Below are 20,907 nucleotides of genomic sequence, written 5' to 3'. Positions count from 1 at the left end.
AGCATGGGATATGTTCGCAGCTCTCTACGAGTCCAAGAACACATCCAGGATTCTCACCTTGAGAAACCAGATCAACCAGAGTTTCCGCAACAGCAGTGAAACCGGTCATGCTTATGTACTCCGCATCAAAGACTACAACAATCAACTTGCAGCAGCAGGAGAGACTATGAATCCCGCAGAAATGGTTCAAGTAATCCTAAATGGACTAGGAGAAGGATATGAGAATCTGGTCCAGAGTATTGCCATCCAACGGCAAATTCCAACACTTGAAGAACTTCAGTCAGTTCTACTTGGTGAAGAACTCAGGACTCAGGCCATTCAAGCACGTAAAGGTCATTCTAATGATCAGGCATTCACAGCTTCAGACAGAAGCAGAGGCAAAGGCAGAAACAGAGGTAGATCATATCAGAAAAGTGGTCATCATCAACAAAATCAAAGTCAGAATCAGCAACAGCATCAGCAGCATCCTCAGCAACATCAAAATCAGCATAGAGGAAATCATTCCAACCGAGGAAGATTCCAAGGACGAGGGAATGCATCCACCAATGTGTCAAACATTCAATGCAACTATTGTCACAAGTTTGGACACTATGAAAGAGATTGCCGCAAGAAGCAGTATGACCAAGGCGGTCAATCCAGCAGTAATCGAGGGAATTCCCGAGGAAGAGGAAATCATCGTGGTGGACATTCTAGTCACAGTCATTTTGCAAATGAACATGGCAATATGTTTCTTGCAAGTGAGGAATTGCATCAGACTGATACAATGCACCTAGACACTGATTTCAATCCCAAAGAAGATTTCAGCTATCAAGTCGACCAAGTGGAACAGGATCCTTGGTACATTGACAGCGTTGCATCATCTCATATGACAAATCATCAGGAATGGTTCACAGAAATGAAGCCATTAGAAGGTCAAAAGAATGTCATCTATACAGCAGACAATACACCGAATCCGGTTCAAGGGACAGGTGTTATCCCTATGAACAATTTCACTGGTACAAAAGGATTAGTCAAAGATGTGCTCTATGTTCCGAAGCTCAGCAAGAACCTCTTGTCAGTAGGTCAAATGACGGAACACAACTACAAAGTCATCTTCGACGGTGATGAATGCACTATCAGAGACAAATTCAAAAGAGGTCAGCTAGTAGCAAAAGGTGTCAAGGAAGGACGCTTGTACAGGATGCTAGCTACTGTACCAGATAAGCATGCCATGTCAGCTCAAATGCAACAGATGCCACTATCTGCAAAATGGCACAAGAGATATGGTCATGTCAACTTCAAGTACTTGTTAGATCTAAGGAATCAAAATATGGCAATTGGGATTCCGAAGCTACAGTTTCTTGGAAAAGTTTGTGAAGCATGCTGCTTCGGCAAACAAAAGCGAACCAACTTTGTCAGAAGTACCTCTCGTGCACGAGGTATTCTTGATTTAATTCATACAGATGTATGGGGTTATGCCCAGACCCGCAGCATCAATGGTTCACTTTATTACTTGACCTTCATCGACGACTACAGCAGATATTGTTGGGTCTACTTTCTGAAAGAGAAATCTGAAGTGTTTGCCAGATTTCAAGAATTTAAAGCCATGGTAGAGAACCAAACAGGCAGAAAGATCAAGGTCATGAGATCAGACAGAGGAGGTGAATACATGTCTTCAGCCTTCATGAACTTTTGCAAAACTCACGGCATTCGAAGACAATTCACATGTGCAGATACTCCTCAGCAAAATGCAATAGCTGAAAGGAAGAATGGGACTTTAGCAGACAGTGCTAGAGCAATGCTTAGTGAAAAGCATCTTCCAAATCAGTATTGGGCAGAAGCAATAGCTACAGCTAACTACTTGCTTAATCGACTTCCTACCGAACCGATACAAGGAATGACTCCTTATGAAGCATTCACTGGACATAAGCCACGCATTGGGCATCTCCGCATATTTGGTTGCATAGCATATGCCCACATACATGATGATCATCGTAGGAAATTGGATGCGAAATCACGCAAATGCATCATGGTTGGCTACAGTGAAGAAAGTAAAGCATACAAATTGTATGATCCCATCAACCGCAAAGTCATCATCTCCAGAGATGTAATCTTCGATGAGGAATCAGAATGGAAAACCTCACCTACACCGGAGATAGAAGCATCGACTTCACAGTCATCTACAGAACAGGTTGATGAAGAAGAGCAAGAATTGCCAGCAACACCCCAATCAACGTTACAGCAGCTCAGACGGTCTACTAGGGAAAGCAGACCACCAGCCAGATTGACATATGCTCAGAAAGGCAAAGCAATTCAGGTGGAAACCACCAACTATGCTCTTATGACTACCATCATGGCTACAGAAGAGCCAGTGTACTTCGAAGACGCAGTAGATAAGCCAGAATGGCAAACTGCAATGAATGAAGAAATGGATGCTTTGTATAAAAACAACACTTGGGAATTATGCGACCTTCCACCAGGAAAGAAGGCCATAGCCAACAAATGGGTATACAAAGTGAAGTACAATCCAGATGGCAGTATTCAGAGATACAAAGCCAGATTAGTTGCAAAAGGATTTGCACAACAATATGGTCAAGATTATGATGAGACTTATGCTCCAGTAGCAAAGATGGATTCCATACGGTTCTTGATATCACTAGCGACACTCAGTAAATGGAATGTGTATCAGCTCGATGTCAAGAATGCATTTCTCAATGGTTATCTAGACGAGGAAGTCTACATGCAACAACCAGCCGGTTATGTTGAACCAGGACAGGAGAACAAGGTTTGCCATCTCAAGAAAAGTCTCTATGGCTTAAAGCAAGCACCCAGAAGTTGGTACAGGAGAATTGACAAGTATTTTGCTGATCTGGGATACATGAAGTCCAATGCAGATCATACTCTCTACTACAAAGTCCAAGGGGAGGATATTACTATTGCACTTTTGTACGTAGATGATCTGATTGTGACAGGAAGCAAGGATAGCTTCATCAGAAAGCTAAAACAAGACTTATCTGCAGAGTTCGACATGAAAGATCTTGGACTTATGCACTATTGTCTTGGAATTGAGTTCTGGAGAGATTCAGATAGCACATTCATGAGTCAGCTCAAGTATGTTGACAGTCTCCTGAAGAAGTTTCATATGGCAGATTGCAAGATTGCAGCCACTCCCATGGAACAGAGTTTGAAACTTACTAAAGATTCAGAAAAGCCTACAGTCAATGACAGATACTACAGGCAACTCATTGGATCTCTTATATATCTGACAATCACACGGCCAGATATTTGTTATGCAGTAAGCTCACTAGCACAGTTTATGGCAAATCCAAAATAGTCTCACTGGAATGCAGCCAAAAGAGTCTTGAGATACATCAGAGGTACAAGACAATTTGGGATAGAATACAGGGGAAGTCATCCATGGTTGCATGGATACTGTGACAGTGACTATGCTGGAGATCATGAGACCAGGAGATCGACACAGGGATATGCATTTTTCCTTGGTCAAGGTGCTATATCATGGTTGTCAAACAAACAGCCAACTGTTTCTTTGTCTTCGACTGAAGCAGAATATAGAGCACTCACTACAGGTGCATGTGAGGCTATATGGCTCAGAAGACTATTGTCAGAAACAGATTACTTTGATGAGTCAAAGCCAACAACAATATACTGTGATAATCAATCGGCTCAAGCATTGGCCAAAAATCCAGTATATCACTCCAGAACAAAGCACATTGATGTCAGAGAGCACTTCATCAGAGAAAGAGTGTTACTTGGTGACATCACACTGCAGCATTGTGATAGCAAAGAAAATGTTGCAGACATCTTTACCAAACCACTCGGTAAAGAGCTATTCGAGAAACACCGACTAGCTCTTGGTTTGATGCAGAGGAAGGACATTCCCATTAAAGGGGTGTGATGGAATGTAATGCTCAGTCCTTCTTCGATTCCCCAGAATCATCATCTTGAGGGAAGGCCTACTTCATGATGTTGATCTTGAGGGAAGGTGTTGAGAGTTCATGCTCAACATCATGTGATCATGTGTGCATAGCACCATCACGTGATCATATGTGCATAGCACTAACCTTATAGAGTGCTATAAAGGAAAGGGTTAGCTTCCCTAACCCGAACCCTAAAAGGGTTTGTATATATTCTATTTTTTCAACTAATTCTAGTGTACAGTTAGTCATTTGTGGTGTGCTCTCTAGCTGTGCCCTCTCTCCTCATCTCCACTCTTCTCCTCTCCCCTCTTCATATTTTGTCAGCCCTCTACACATTTCATTGTGGAGGCTTGCTAAATTAGCCAACCAAAACCCGAGGCCAAATAGGCATCAATGAGATCCAACATATATTATGACATGTCCATGATGCATTATAGGTGTTGCATAGCCCTTGCCATTGTAGCTGCACAAAGCCACACTCGTTGAAGAAGAACCACCCAAACAATTACAGGATGAAGGGAAAAACATGTGCGCTTCATTGCCCCTTAACCATCCACAAGAGTTACCATTTTGTTTGCCTATACTGCCAACGTGATGCAAGCTTTGCCACCTCGATAAGATGGAGGGGGAAAAACTGTGATGATGGTGAGAGAGGGGATTGAGGGAGGCACCTTGCTAGGGTTGTTGGGTGTGAAAGGCTGAGGCAAGCAACTAGCAACAAGTAACACAAATATGGCAAAGAGCAAACCCTGTTTTTTTTAGTCTTGATTAAATGGTGGTATTGATCTAGTGCCAATGGATGCACCTTCATAGGAGAGGTGGGCAACGATTACAAAATCAAACAACAACACATGTCAAGGATCAAAAAACCCAAATGGAATCTATATAGGTAGGGGAGGGGACATTGGCAAAGCTAGCATGGATGTTAAATTTGTTGGTGGAAAGTGACCCACCAATTTTGTGATTGTTCAAGAAGGCTATACGATGAGATGGGCTTCAGAGGGCATTGGTTAAATGGGTGCAATAGAATTAGGTTTGTGTTGATAGAGGGTGTGGTGGAGTGCATGACGAGGGATTGCAAGCAAGGGGTAGATAGTGGCAATAGCCATGCTTACCCAAGCCCCAAATATGGAAGGTAAACTCAAGGAAGGATTCATAATGTGCGATACGGTGGTGGTGTTGCTACTATTATAAAGGCAAAAAAATGTCAATTAGTGAACGAAGGAATTAGTTCAAGTCCATGTCCGACCTTTGTCTTTGAACAATGTTTTGATTTGTGGAGCACTACCTTTGCTTTACATTATATATCACACTTTTTGTCTGTGAGCTTGCTTGACTATGAAGCCCATAGAACATCCACAACAAGAAGCTTGAATACATAGAGCTTGCTTGATAAATCTCTGGATGATTTTCTTTTATCATCCATACAACCTAGATGGGTAAATTGCAAAGACACCCATCCAGTAAGGTATTCCAAAGTACTTTACCACCATTGAGCACATATATTGAGAATACTAATTTGGAAGACAATAGAATTACATGAACACTACATAGTGGAAAGGAAGAAGTTGTAGGATGAAAGATTGAGACCACTTTGAATCCTTTAAAACCATGTCTAAGATTACAAACACGTGAAAGTAGAGTAAAACATTTTTTAATATTGAAGCCAATCCCATTAGTGTGGCAAATTTGGTTGTGGAAAATGTCAGTGCTAGAAATGGCCTTGGCAGTGCCACACAGTTTTTTCGAGGTTTTGAGTAGCCCTAAATGTAGATGATTTTGGTGGAGAGAACTTCGTTGGAGCGCAAGGCAAGTTTACAAAGCTATATGGAGGAAAATTGATCCAGTGGCAATGAAATAAGTTTTCTATGATACTTAAAGCAAGGATTTCCAATTTGTGGTTGGTAATAAGTCTCAAGAAGGAGCACCAATCTTGACCGTGAGTTGGAGATCTTAAAGATGTGCCCCTTGATCAAGTTCACACAACTGCTTGACTAGCTTAATCATTGAGTAAACTGAGCATAGACAAGCCAAGCGGTGCTTACGATGGAGGGCCCCTTGAAACTTGAAATTTAAAGTCTTGAAATTAAAGATGTTTGAAGATTCCACCTTGAGACCCAGCAGAGCGGGCCTCTAACCCATTGTAGACGGGTCATGCTACTCATAGTCCATTAAGCCTCACCAACTAGTGACCACTATCTAACCTCCTAATGTCTTAGGGATAATTTCATGTTAAAGGAATCTTACTGTAGCTACCTCATATAATGGAAGGGTCTCTCAACCCTCCCCAATCCTCACTCAAATGTTGCAAAAGTAGATTGAAGTTTGACACCTTAGTAAACTTTAAATTATGGAAAAGGTTGATTCGACGATGTTTAGTTGAGGCTTGTTCTCTGGATGATGTTCCCCCTTCTTCTTTTGGACACTGCACATGCCTTAGTGGTTACTACTTGGGAGTTCTTCATGATCATTTCAGCATGGTGTATATGGAGACCTAGCTGCATAGCGGCACTTGATGGCTCCTAGATCCACCCATGTCACACTTTGGCCAGTATTTGGATAACTATACACACTTTGATGGCCATTTGATTGAGCATGCAGGGGTGTTCTCGAGTGGTCTCTACTAGTTGGACTATCTTCCTCAAGGAGCGGAGATGCTTCCCTTTTTTCTCAAATTCCACCATAGGTTTGAGGTGGCATTTTTAGTCTCAACCTTGTAGCTTTACTCGCTCTTCTTGATGTGCAAGTTTTTGTATTTTCATTGAAAAATAAGAAGAAAATATATCAAAGAATGAAGGCAAGGGTGCTCAATGAAAGCTTCTAGTCTGTGTGGGAAAACTTGCCAAGATAGGCCTGCAAATATCCAATAATGGTTGGGAAAAGTAGATAAATGAATAGCTAAGTCAAATTTAGGGCAATCCCTTTTTAAAGTATATGATGGAAATTGCATGTATGAGCTGGATGGAGGGTATGGAACAATGCCATGATGTTCACACAAAGTAGATGAAGTTACAAACACAAACAAGATCCCTCAAACATTTAATTCTTAAAAAAATAATTTGTGGAGCTGTACTTCAAAGTATGAATGAGCATCGCTCTTTTCTTGCATAGATGTATAAAAAGAAGCTATATAAAGGACAAATACTCTCTTTGCCTCCATTGGGCTATTTGGCTCTCTTTGGCTCCATTGGGCTTACTTGCCCTAGGCAAAGTTGGAAGCCTAGAGAGTTTGTTTGGTAGACATTGCTCCTCTTTGTGGTGGGATTTGTATTGCAGTTCTGCTTCAATCAATTAATGGTGCACAAGGGGAGCATTACCATGAGATCCTAAGGGAATGTGTCACTCTAACCTGAACAGTACAAAGGAATTGGTGAAAAGATTGCTAGTGTGGATTCGTATGCAAGACCCAAATGAGTGTAGATGTTGGTTGCATGTTGAAATGATTCTAGCTACATTTTTTCCAACAAGGATTAGGTTTGAGGGTGTAGCAGCAAGGAGAAGATGACTTCTCTATTATACAATTCAAGAAAAGATGCCACTATGAGTTCTTCCATGGGAGCTAGTTTATATGGCAAGGAGCCCAAGCAAATGAGGGGTGCTTGATCTTTAGTATTTTGACAATATTTGATGCCATGAAGATGGAGAAGGGAGGAATTTCAAACTTTGGGTGGCCCTCCCATGTTTCAAGACATCTTTCCATTAATGATTTAAGATGAGCTAAAAGGAATGTTTGGAGAGTTGTCATTACAATGTGCCAAGTGGGTTACAAGCTGGCACCATGGAAACTCTAGGATGACCCCATTGTTGGCTAAAGTGGCATGAGGTGAGACATGTCCTTGAAAACGTAATATTCATATTATTATAGTTGACAAGATGTTTCCATGGGGTTTGGAGATGTAGGTCATCCCAACATGCCAAGTAGGCATCAAGAAAAATCATGGAAGCTCTAAGATAGCCCCAGATTTGGCTAAGGTGGCATGAGGTGAGGCATGTCCTTATAAAATAAATATTCAATTTCATTTAAATTAACAAATATCAATTCTCTATGGGTTTTGAAGGCATAGAATATCTCAATATCTAAAAATGTCTATTTGGCAAAGTCAATGATATCAAGGAAATGAAGGGGCCTCAAATTCACATTATTCACCATTGTGCTCAAACTTCTTTGTCTTGGCATTTAGTTAGTGAGAGTACATACTTATGTAAATCTGGGTCTTTGTAGTAGTTTACACTTCTTCATAAGAGGGTAGTTTTAAACAACATTGGGTGCCCCTATCGTCCATCATAACGTGTAACTCCCTTCCCATTACGCATTCCATGCATCCTTACTAAATCATGGGGCTAAAGGTTGATTGCCATATCATCAAATAAATAAAAAGAGTATCTGCCTTATCCTCAAGGAGGATTGTACTTCCTTACACTAAGAATTTTGAGGAAAGGGAAAAATTGCACACTATGAATGTTTTTCATAGGCTTCTTGCCCTTGTCCAAATGGTTTGCAATTTATAGCTACATGGTCTTTACTAGAGCATATGGAACATATCTAGCCCTTATTACCTTTTGGTATTGGTTAGGAGATCTCTTAGCAAGCAGTGTCATTTTGCACTTTTTGAGGACCCATAGGTTAAAAGTTTCCCTAGTCTTCTAATACGACCAAGATGAAAGGTTGGGACGAGAATCTACCAAACCTTGCAACTGCATAGAGTTAGTCAACCCATAGGGCTAGTTTGGCATTTTGATACCCGTTGGGAGAAGAAACACATAACACACAAGAGGGGAGAGATGCTCATGAAACTCCTTCATTTATTTAGATGCCATACCCAAACCCAATACACTCTCTTCTCTTCTACACACAGATACAAGAAGGTCCAAAGACCTTTCACACCCCTACTTTAAAGATGACACATCATCCATACTAACACCCCTCTATATCCACACTCCACACTGTGTACATATAGCCTATACATCAACAATCTCCCCCTAAAGCTCAACATGAGCTTGTACATCACAGAGAGCCAAAGAAGCTCTAAAAATACAACTTATCTTTAACCAAATACTTGGTAAAGATATTTGCAATTTGGGCATCTGTCCCCACATATCTCAAGTCAAAATTTCCACTTATCATCTCCTTGATATAGTGATAGTGGACTTCTACATGTTTTGTCCTTGAATGGTAAATGGGATTCTTGGCCAGCATAATAGTACTTATGTTGTCACAATAGATCACTACTAGACCATCAATGCATCCTCCCAACTCCTGAAGAAGCAATCTCAGCCAATTTTCTTCACACATTGCTATGTCAGTCCCTCTATACTCTGTTTCAGTGTACTAGAAAAAGTAATCGTGTGTTTTTTATTGTTGCTCCAACTAATCACACTACTCCCAAGAGAGAATGCATACCCACTTGTTGACCTTTTATCATCAATGTTGCCAACCCAATCTGCATCAATATAACCATGCAAGCATATCCCTCCTTCCTTGGCATAAAACAAGTCAACATTTATTGTGGCTTTCACATATCTAAGTATTCTTCTCACTGCATCAAGGTGACTCTTGCAAGGATTTTGCATAAATTGACTCACCACACCCAAGGCATAGCCGGTCTAGTGATGGTAAGATATATGAGACTTCCAACCATCTTCTTGAACATAGTCACATCCTACAAGTAGTACGCATCATCAACCATCTTAGCATTTTGCTCAAGTGGTGTTTCAATCAGTTTGCCTGCGATCATACCATATTTTTCTAGCATGTCCAAAGCATATTGCCTTTGTAGCATCCAAATACCATGTGGTGAATCAATTATCTCAATCCCAAGGAGGTATCTTAGCTGTCGAAGATCCTTCATGTCAAATTCACATGACATTCTCTCCTTAGTTGCTGTAATTTCTACATCGTTACTCCCGTGATGATTAAATCATCCACAAGGTGTGACCAAACTAAGATGTAGTTTCTTATAGGCATACTTCTGGCCTTGGGTTTGTACTAGTTTGTGGGCGTAGTCTAACCTACTCCTCATGAACTTACAGGTGCTATTCTATCTCCGTTTCTAGTCCACAAGACACATAGTTCATCCCTTCAGTTGTGATCATTCATTCGAGGTTCTCTCAATAGTAAGAGATGCAAAGATATATATATATATCTTTGCATTCTCTTGCATAGTCTATTCTCTCTCTAGCTGCAATTTACTATCTCTCTCTACTAGTAGATCTACTCTATATCTATTCTTATACTTCATTGCACTTTGAGCTTTAGGCTAACTCTGAGATATTACAATTGTTGATGTCTCACCCACCCTTACTACATCACATATGGATGAGACCATTGCTTGTGTCTTGATCTTATGATAGAACACAAGGTCATGTAAATCCATCGATTAAGAGAGCATGAGGGGTAGATGAAAGATTTTTTTTGATATTTGAAGGCGTGGATGGCATGAGAGGAAGGTGAGACACTAACTACGGTGTTATGAAGGCATGGAAATTTTGGAAAGAAGGTGACTTGCTATAGAAGATGTACTATAGGCATGGATAGCTTGGGAGAAGGAGGTCCTGGTGAAGAAAACATCAATGAAGTAGCCTCTTCTTTCTCTCTCTTCACTCCTAGCCACCCTCCCTTATTTCTCTCCACTCCTAGTAGCCACCCTCCCTTCTTTCTCTCTTCACTCCTAGCCACCCTCTCCTCCCTTCATAATAGCAAGCTTTTCCCCTAAGATGGAAGTCTATATGAGATGGAAGATAAGCCAACGAGGATCTCTGATTTACCACATTTTCCTAGAGACTATCAATTGGATGGAAATAGTCATAGAGTGTGGAGAGTGATGATGGAGTCAATGCTAGAATCATATGACTTGGATGATTTTCTTCTTGTTGGACTTGTGAGGATGGATATAGAGGAGGAGGATATTAGAAACATGGAGAAGGATAATATTAGCATTGTGGAGTGGAAGGAGCAAGAGACGGTGGTGCAATCTTGGGATTGGATCAATGCTTCAATCAGTTCCTATCTTCTTGAATCGTACTCCTTGGGTAACCATGCGAGCACATGACACTAGCCATAAGTATTTGGGAGCATTTGACATCTACCTACAATAGGGTCTCCCTAATGAGTCGTGTCCAGATGTGAGTGTTGAACCTCACAAAGTCAACTTCAATGCGGGACAACAAGTTGTAGTCTCTTCATCAGGAGGTCCTTCAAGTAGGAAAGGAGATCTCTTTGAAGGACATGGTTATTCCTTTGTTGTCTCATCTTTCAAGATAGTATACCATGCTCTACTCATCCCAAATCACTAATGGGAGGCTGAACACGCTCATATGGAAAGAGTAGGTACCGATGGTGTTGGAGCAAGAGGAGAGGTTTGATAATCCCCCATAGGGTGGAGGATTAGAAGCCATGACCAGCCCATAGGTAATAGCCTGGTGGAGCAACATCAACACAAAAGGTGAAAAAAAGTCTTCTAACAAGAAGTCCAATGAGGACCTTGAGGACTTGAAGGCAAATCCATCCTAACCTTTGTGGTGAGAAGGGTTACTATTTTGTGGTTGCATCCCTTAAATATTCCTTGTTGCTAGCCTTCTTTTGATCTTGCACAAGCAAGTGCCCCTTAATGCTTGCTCAACGTCTTTGTCTCTTTAATGGAGGCTACACCACTTGAAGCTAGGCTTACTAATGGCCTTATTTTGGTCTCATAGATGTGAGGGCCCCTTTGTGCATGCTTAGCCTTTTGTTGTTTAATTTTGTGACTCACTTAGTGGCCTTGTCCAATTTGTCCGTTGAGGAATCCAATCAAATTCGTCCTTTATCCTTCATCCTTTGACCAAATTTCCCTTCAAACTTTGATCTTCAAACTTCAACCTTTGACCCTTTGACATTTTGTTCTTCATCCTTTGACCTTCAACCATTTTGTCCTCCATTCTTTGGTGATGGATCTTCACTTTGTCTTGATTGCTCTCTTCTTCTTAGCTTGATCATCTAATGGCTATAGTATCTCAATGTCTCTCTTAGTTTTCTTTGTTGCCTGCTTGGTTATTTAAGCAATTCTTTTGTGGGGTACCAAATTGACCACATGATTATTTTGGTGCCCATGAGGGTATGCAAAGGTATGCCCTCCATATGGTTGGTTTGATGATCATGCATCTCATGTAGAATTGCAAAGGGTTGATCTTTCAATTGACTACAAGATGGATTTGATGATCATTGAACTTATAAGTGTTTGAAAAGGGATGTCCTTACAAATCAACCATGTGGTGGATTTAATATCATGAAACTCATGAGTATTTGCAACAACGGATGAAACCCATTCCAACCAACCATGTGGTTGATCATCCTCATGCAACTCTTGCAAAGGAACGCTCTTTTAGATCGACCACGTGGTTGATTAAATGTTTATGCCATCTTGCAGATTTACAAAGGGATGCCTTTCAAATGGACCATATGGTTGGTTTATGCTCGTGCAACTCATGAGGGATTTATAAAGGAATGGTCAATAATGGTCGGTTTATGCTCATCCAACTCATGAGGGTAGCATAGTGATTTCAAATTAAACACTTGGTCAATTTGATGGTCTTGCCACTGATCAGGGCTTGAGAAGTGATGCCATTTCAAATTGACTGTGTGGTTGATTTCATGACCATGGAATCATGAGGGTTTCAAACTAGATCTATGTAATGGCCTTTTTGTCGTCCATATGGTCTATTTGATGCTCATTAAACTCATGAGGGTTTGCAACATTATGCCCTTTCAAATTTACCATGTGCTCAATTTCATGTAACTCATGAGGGTTTGTGAAAGGATGCTCTTTCAAATTCATCACATGCTCGATTTGGTTCTTATGAGGGTTTGAAAATGGAAATCCTTTCAAATTGACCATGTGGTAAATTTGAGGGTCATGCAACTCATGTGAGAATGGGATGCCCTTTTAAATTGACCACATGGATTTGATGGTGTTCATGCAATTCATTAAAGGTTTATAATGGGATGCCCTTTCAATCGACCATGTGGTCAATTTGATAGTCATGAAACTCACTAGGATTTCCAAAAGGATGGTGCCTTTTCAAATCAATCATGTGGTTGATCCTCATAACTCAAGCTAGTATGTAAAGGGACGCCCCTTTCAATTGCCTACTTAGTTGACTTGATATCCATGCAACTCATGTGGTTTTACGAAGAAAAGCCTTTCACATCAACCACATGGTAAATTTGATACTCATGCAATTTGCAAAGGGATGCCCTTTCAAATTGACCATGTGACTGATTTGTTGCTCAAAAGGTTTTGCAAGGGGATGCCATTTCACATCACCAATGTTCAACTTTATGCTCATGCAACTCATGTAGGTATATAAACATGTGCCATTTCAAATCAACCATGTTGTTAATTCGATGGTCATAGAACTTAAGAAGGTTAGAAATGGGATGTCTTTTCAAATTGACCACATGATTGTTTTGACACTCATGAGGGTTTGCAAAGGGATTCTCTTCATCTGGTAACTCATACAATTTGCAAAGGCACAGGGATGCCTTTTTAAATTCACCATGTCATCAATTTGATATTCATGGAACTCATGAGAGTTTGAAAATAGACGGAGCCCTTTTAAATAGACCATGTGGTTGACTTGATCCTCACGTAACTCATGCAAGTTTGAAAGGGATTCCCTTTTAAATCGAGACCGTGTGGTGAATTTGATCTTCATGCAACTCATCCATGTTTATAAAGGAATGCCTTTCAAATTTTGATGCCCACATAGGTTTGCAAAGGGATGTCAGATGCCCTTTTAAATTGACCATGTGGTCAATTTTATGGTCATACAATTCATGAAATAATACAAAGGGATGCCCTTTCAAATCAACCATGTGGTCAGTTTGATGGTCATGAGGATTTGTAGAGGGATTCCATTTCAAATGGGGTAGTGTTCAATTTGATGGTAGTGAAATGCATGTAGGTATACAAAGGATGCCCTTTCGAATTAGCAAATGGTTGATTTGATGATCATGAAACTCATGATGGTATGCAAAGGGATGCCCTTTTAAATTGACCACATGATCATTTTGATGCTCATGAGGGTTTGCAAAGAGATTCTCCCCACATGGTTTATTTGATGATCATGCATCTCATGTGTAATTGCAAAGGGATTCCCTTTCAAATCGACCATGTGGTTGATTCAATGATCATGCAATCACATGTGTATACAAAGGGAGAATGCCCCTTTTAATAGACCATCTGATTGATTTAATGTTCATGGAACTCTTGAGGGTTTGCAAAGGGATGCACTTAAGTCTAGTAAAAATCGTTAGGAACCATATCTTTTCTCCAAAAAATCAAGTGTGTTGGAAAATATCTTTCAAAATGATCGCATGGTCAATTTGATTCTCATGAGACACATGAAGTTCTATGAAAGGATTTGTGTGGTGGCCTTTTAAATTGACCACACAGTCCACTTAATTTTTCACAAAGACAAAGAAGTTGGTCTAATAGATAATAGGTGGTTTCCTAGGGTGTATTTCACATGGGCATTTTAAAGCTTATATACTTTAGCACAGAGAGAGATAAAATTTAATGATAGTAATGGAAAAGACATGAGAATGCTCTAACAAGGACTCATTATGTCCTAATGGAGTATCCATTTGGATCAAGACCTTAGATTTCATATCCAATACTATCTCAAGGTTAGAGTTTGAAAATCTGTGATACAGACTAATGTATACATATCCCATAATTAAAATCACTCCATAGTCTTTCGGGAGCATTTTAAGACCATGTAATATAATTTGAAAAAACCTCAATTCAAAAAATGAAAAACTTCAGGAGACATTATAACCTTTCCCCATGAAAAAACAAGAGGAATTGGGGGAAAAAAATGACATTTTTGTTTATAAAAGTATAAAAATATCAACCATATTCTCACATGATAATAGAATCATGAATTTATAAACTACATTCTCATTCAAAAAGCATCAACTTCCATACTCAATTGAGTAAGAATCATCCCATGAATCTTAGTACTATTCATAAATATCTTTAATAGCTTTAAATTTACATAAAATAGAGACTTACTTTGTTGTGAGGCAGTCGATAGAGCGAGCGAGGAAAAGCGAGCGGGCCCAAAAAAGCGAGCGAGCTTTTCTACAATTTCCTTATCGAGGTATTCGACATAGCTTTGTGGAAACCACTATTTGGGAAGATTCTCGAAAATAAAACTTATGTTACTATGTGTAACTATACCAATATTGCGAATTATAGTCTACCTTAACTTCCAATTGGAGCCATACTCACATTATGCAACAATAATATGTGGGTTTGAAAGAAACCGAATTTCCACTCCAAAGCGGATTCCATTACTGATACAACAAATCTTTTGCATTTGAAATGGGTCTTATTATCAAACTCCTTCAATAATCAAAACAAATGTATTGCTTGATATGTTGAACTTAGTAATGTAAACATCACTTCACCCATATGCAGGGAAAAAAAACTGTCTGTAGACTTCATAGCATGGGATTGCATCAACACTTATAACATTCAAAATGGTTCTTCTTATTAAAAGTGTTATCAACCATGAAAGTTCACCCATATGTTGAAAAACCCAAGTGTCATTTATGACATTCAAAATTGTTCTTGCAACCATCCTGTAGTTCCTAGAGATTTTGCCCATACTTCCAATCCCTTCCCTTCAACCACTAAGAGGTATCTAATAGTTTTATAGAACACTTGAGATATCATCACCTCCTAATACAAAACCATTACTACTATTTGTAGAACACTTGAGATATCATCACCTCTTAATACAAGACCATTCTTACTATTTGTAGAACACTTGAGATATCATCACTCCTTCCCTTCAGCCACTAAGAGGTACCTAATACTTTTGTAGAACACTTGAACCATTCTTACTATTTGTAGAACACTTGAGATATCATCACCTTTTAATACAAAACCATTCTTACGGTTTGTATAACACTTGAGATATCATCACCTCTTAATATAAGACCATTCTTAGTATTTGTAGATCACTTTAGATATCATCGCCTCTTAATACAAGACCATTCTTACTATTTGAGAGATTAATGGATTAAAGGTTTGAAGCTCATAGGAGACGAAGGAAGAGAAAGTCAGTTTCAACATGAGGACAATAAAACTAATTGGAATATTTTGACTTATGTATTATACCTTTTTGAAGACTATGAATTTAAGTCAGTTTCAACATTAGGATGATAAAACTAATTAGAATATTTTGACTTATGTATTATACATTTTTGAAGACTATGAATTTTAATGAGGAGAGGCACGCACACTACTCAGTAAATACACTAGTACTACTACTAGCCTATGACTATTAAGCCTAGTAGCACCAGTGTGATTTTGAGCCTTGTATCAACCTTTTGATAATTTTCTTTCATCATTAGTGCAATAGAAATTATTCCTTCTATCAGAAGAATCTTGCCAAATTTATTCAAAGTGATGATTTTGTAGTCTACATCCACTATCCTCTGACTCTCAAAAATATATTAAATGTGAGCACCCATTTATCTTGTATGATCAACCCTAGACTATGCTGCGATAGGACATTACTAGAACAAAAAAAATATGAATTGATATGGCGATGTTCGATGTGAAATAACCAAATTAAGGATTTAATAAGAAAGAAAACAATCAGAATCAATAGGCTATTCAATGGCTCAAATCTGCAGAGAAATTATAATGTGCCTCCCATCTCTTATGCATTCCAGCTCCTCATGTTTGACAAGAATGCAAACAATAATGAAATCACATTATCTTTAGTTTCAAAGTAATCAAAGCACCAAAAATAAATGCAAACATATTGGATGAGGAATAAATAGGTATAGATATAGATAGACCTATATATATGCATTCATAGATATAATGATGATTAAAGTTGGATGGTCGTAATAATATTATGTGTACTATCATTGGGATTAGGACTACTATTGGTAATATTGTATGTAGTAGTAGGAGAACTACCATTAAGGAACACTCAAATAAAATTACTAATGGTGGTGATAAAACTACCACTAGTAGTTTGGTAATTACCCCTAACATCTACAACAAATATTTGATGGGTAGCTAGTATTAGGTCAAAAGGCCCCAATTGTGCTATAATAATGGACCAAAAAAGGGAGTGCTATAGCATCACCTAAGGGTCACTTTTTATCCATGAAAGAAACAAGTCGGTGCAACCTAGGTCATACAGATCTAGGTCATGTGGAGTGGTTCGCGTCTCTTTCCTTGACAAAAAAGTTACACTACCTTTGATAGTAACTACAAAGATTGCTGCCATAGTGCCGTAGAGTAGCCCCTAGGTTGCACCATCATCCTTTTTTGCTTTTGAGCCATTAAGTTTGATCCACTGATTTTATGTAGAATTATTCTACTATATGTTCACATGTCCTTAATAGGATCTTGATATAATCCCTTCCATTGTAAGTACTTTTACTTTAAGTTTCACATATCCTTAACAAACCACTAGGCTTCAACACAGATTCATTCTTATGTTTCAAGCCTCAAAATCAAACACCCTTGTAAAAGGGATAATGTATTAAAGCTACATTCAATCCATCAAATCTTTGAATAACAGTTCTATTGAAAATTCATGTATCATCAATAGGATTTCATCCATTATATGTGTTGGGATATCTCAAGGTGTATGCCTCAGGCACACCTTATGTTTCTATGTGTGAGTGCTAGAGGCACAGTTAGGTGCCCACAAGCACAGTTAGGTGGTGGAAAAGCCACATAGGATGATTGAGTGAATCTAGGAGCAGATTGAGGAGATGATTGTGGAGCTTTGAGGTCATCAGTGATGTCAGTGACCTTGTATGAGGTGCCTACTTAAGGACCTCTTTCTTCTTCATTCTATAAGCAAGTATTCTGATTTTGTGTCAACTCTACTCTTTCCTTTCAGTATTCCAACATGGTATCAGAGCCATTTGATCCCCCTTGAGCCCATTTCTGCCACATCATCATCTTCTTCTTCATCTTCTTCTTCTCCATTTTTCTCTTTCTTCCCAAAATCTTTGAGAGCTTGGTTCTCCACCTACAAACGACCATTGCCCAAACCCTCTGAGCTGGAAGCTCCTCTAGTATGGGCGAACTTCCACCTGCAAGCAATTGAAGAAAAAACGTCTGTGGTGGCTGCCATTCTCCAAACAGCGAATTTCTTCTGTTGCTCAATACTCCCTGCCTGCTCCGCCATTGCCTGAGCCCTCTTAGGAGTAGATGGGCGACCTCAAGACGAAGATTTTGAGCCATTTTTCAAGTCATTTGGTTCAGTAACGAGGGAGAAATCGTCAAAACTCAGTTTCAGCCTGTAGCAACTCTCCCGGGCAAAAGTGCGCACCATTTCGTCCAACCTCTGTGCTGGACCTTCTCTGGTATATGAGCTTTCTTTTGCTTCAAAAAGCCCTCTTTTCCTTGCTTTGAAGAGTGAGCTACAAGCCCTCCAAGTTCAGCTTTTCATTTTTGACAGTTTTGGACAAGTTTTGAAGATGATGCTACATAAAATGCTACTCTAGCATTTCTGGTCTTTTGAAGTTTTCAATAACTTCATTACAAGTGTTGCTTCAGTTTTTCTTTGATTTGCTAGACCTGGTTGTGATTGGAAAGTGTTCATTTCATCCACTTCTATGAAGCATGTAAAAGGAAGCATCATTGTTTGAAATCTAGTCACTACTATTTGCTACATTAAATGCTTATATTTTGAAGCATTTCAGTTGTTATTCTAAGCCCTGTAAGAGAGAAGACACTACCCAATACTTGGGTTAGAGCCTCTCATGGCTTGCTTATGCAAAATATGTGAAAAGCCAAAACATAAAGCAATGTCTTGTTATGCTACAAAGGATGAAAATGCCAACCTGACTTCCTTGTTGAAGATTGCCAAAACAATGGTTGCCAAAAAGGAAGCAACTACAGAGATCTACCCTCTCATGGCACTTTTATTTGACTCCAAGTACAAGAAAAAGATGAAGCTCAGATACTTAAGATATGCTTCTCTACACAACTATGGAGATGACAAGATAATTGTTCTCTTGAAGGATATGACTTTCAGATCCACTTGTTCTATCATAGTACCATCTTATAAGGCACTAGACACTGCCCATGTGGTAAGACCTTGCCTTGACATGGATATTTTACCTCCACAAGATGAGGCATCCCATGAAGATTATGCATTTTAAACTCATCTCTATGTATGCTCCAGATCTCTCTTTTTATGTCAAGGTACTCAGCCTGGATAGTCCTCCAAAATGAATGAAAATAAATTATTGTGTTGTGTGTGTTTGTAAACACCTCTGGTCACCTTATGATGTAGGCCATGTGTATGTTTGTTCCATGGTACCTTCTACAGACATTGTGTGCATGTACATGTAGGAGAGATAACCATTGGAAGGTCTGTTTGTATCCCTTTCTGTTTACCTTACACCCAAGGAAACCCTTGCTAGCATGAGAACCTAGCCATAGATTTATCCTTGACCACCATGAGATGGCATGAGAAACTATGAGACTAGATGTATCCTTGACATAGCTTGAGGCATTCCCTTGAGGGGGGGTTTGTTGGGATATCTCAAGGTGTATGCCTCAGGCACACCTTATGTTTCTATGTGTGAGTGCTAGAGGCACAGTTAGGTGCCCACAAGCACAGTTAGGTGGTGGAAAAGCCACATAGGATGATTGAGTGAATCTAGGAGCAGATTGAGGAGATGATTGTGGAGCTTTGAGGTCATCAGTGATGTCAGTGACCTTGTATGAGGTGCCTACTTAAGGACCTCTTTCTTCTTCATTCTATAAGCAAGTATTCTGATTTTGTGTCAACTCTACTCTTTCCTTTCAGTATTCCAACAATATGCTCATTTGTCTTTAATAGTATGTCTAAAAATTCATGTATCTTCAATATTATTTCTCTCATGTGTTCCAATATCTTCAAAAAAATACCTTTATTTATGTCCAAACTTGAGCATTGATTTGTATTTATCAAACACAATTTCACTCCACCTATTCTTTAGAATGAAATTTTTTCGCCAAAAGTGGGCCAAATGTAAGGTCTTTTCACATATTCTTAAGAATGAAAATTTTGGCCTTATGTTGGCAAGTCTATGGAATGAGGGTAAGGCCAAAGTCTCTGGTACGGTGCATTAGGTCTTGATTAATTCTTCTTTAGGCTTGAATATTTAATGCATTAACTTCACGACTATTATTTATGCTTGAACTTGTAATGTATTAATTTCATGACTTAGGATTTTATGAAGTTATATCTAATATGTCCCAAATTTAATGGAAATTAATATCCTACATAACACAACAAAGTATCATCATATCCCTTCCCAAAATCAATGCTACCTAGCAACTCTCCTAGCATTTTCACTGCCTTGCATTTGAGTTAGCTATGATGAAGAATGTTGCCTACCTTTGGAACCTCTTAGAGTTACCGTTAGCATGATCTAATTTCATGTACCCCAAAACTTGAGACTTGGAGATTCCCATATCACACCAGCGGTAGCTATCTTGTCCACTCTCAATGCCAGTAAGAGCTAGGCCCCGTAGACCCGTAAAAGAAGTCTTTTTGGAGGTTCAATTTTTTCCCTCCGTCTTCTGCAGGCCCCATGATAAAATAGGATATATTCATCACCCTACATTTAATGCAAGAATTGACACAATTTTTTTGGACTTGACTATGTAGTTTACATCTCAAACTTGGTGCTAAAATTGCAGACTGGGGGATTCCCATATCACACCAATGGTAGCTGTCTTGTCCACTCTCAACACTAGTAAGAGCCGGTCCCCATAGACCGGTAAAAGAAGTCTTTTTGGAGGTTCAATTTTTTGCCTCCGTCTTCTCCGGCCCCATGACAGAATAGGATATATTCACCACCCTACATTTAATGCACGAATTGACAACTTTTTTTCGACATGACTATGCAGCTTACATCCCAAAATTGGTGCTAAAATTGCATACCAGACATCTCCATTTGCTGGGGGGGTGT

The sequence above is a fragment of the Dipteris shenzhenensis genome, chromosome 13, assembly GCF_047967505.1.
Source record: "Dipteris shenzhenensis isolate YYH24624 ecotype China chromosome 13, Dip_SZ_1.0, whole genome shotgun sequence".
NCBI lineage: Eukaryota > Viridiplantae > Streptophyta > Polypodiopsida > Gleicheniales > Dipteridaceae > Dipteris > Dipteris shenzhenensis.
Note: the sequence above shows the minus strand (reverse complement) of the source record.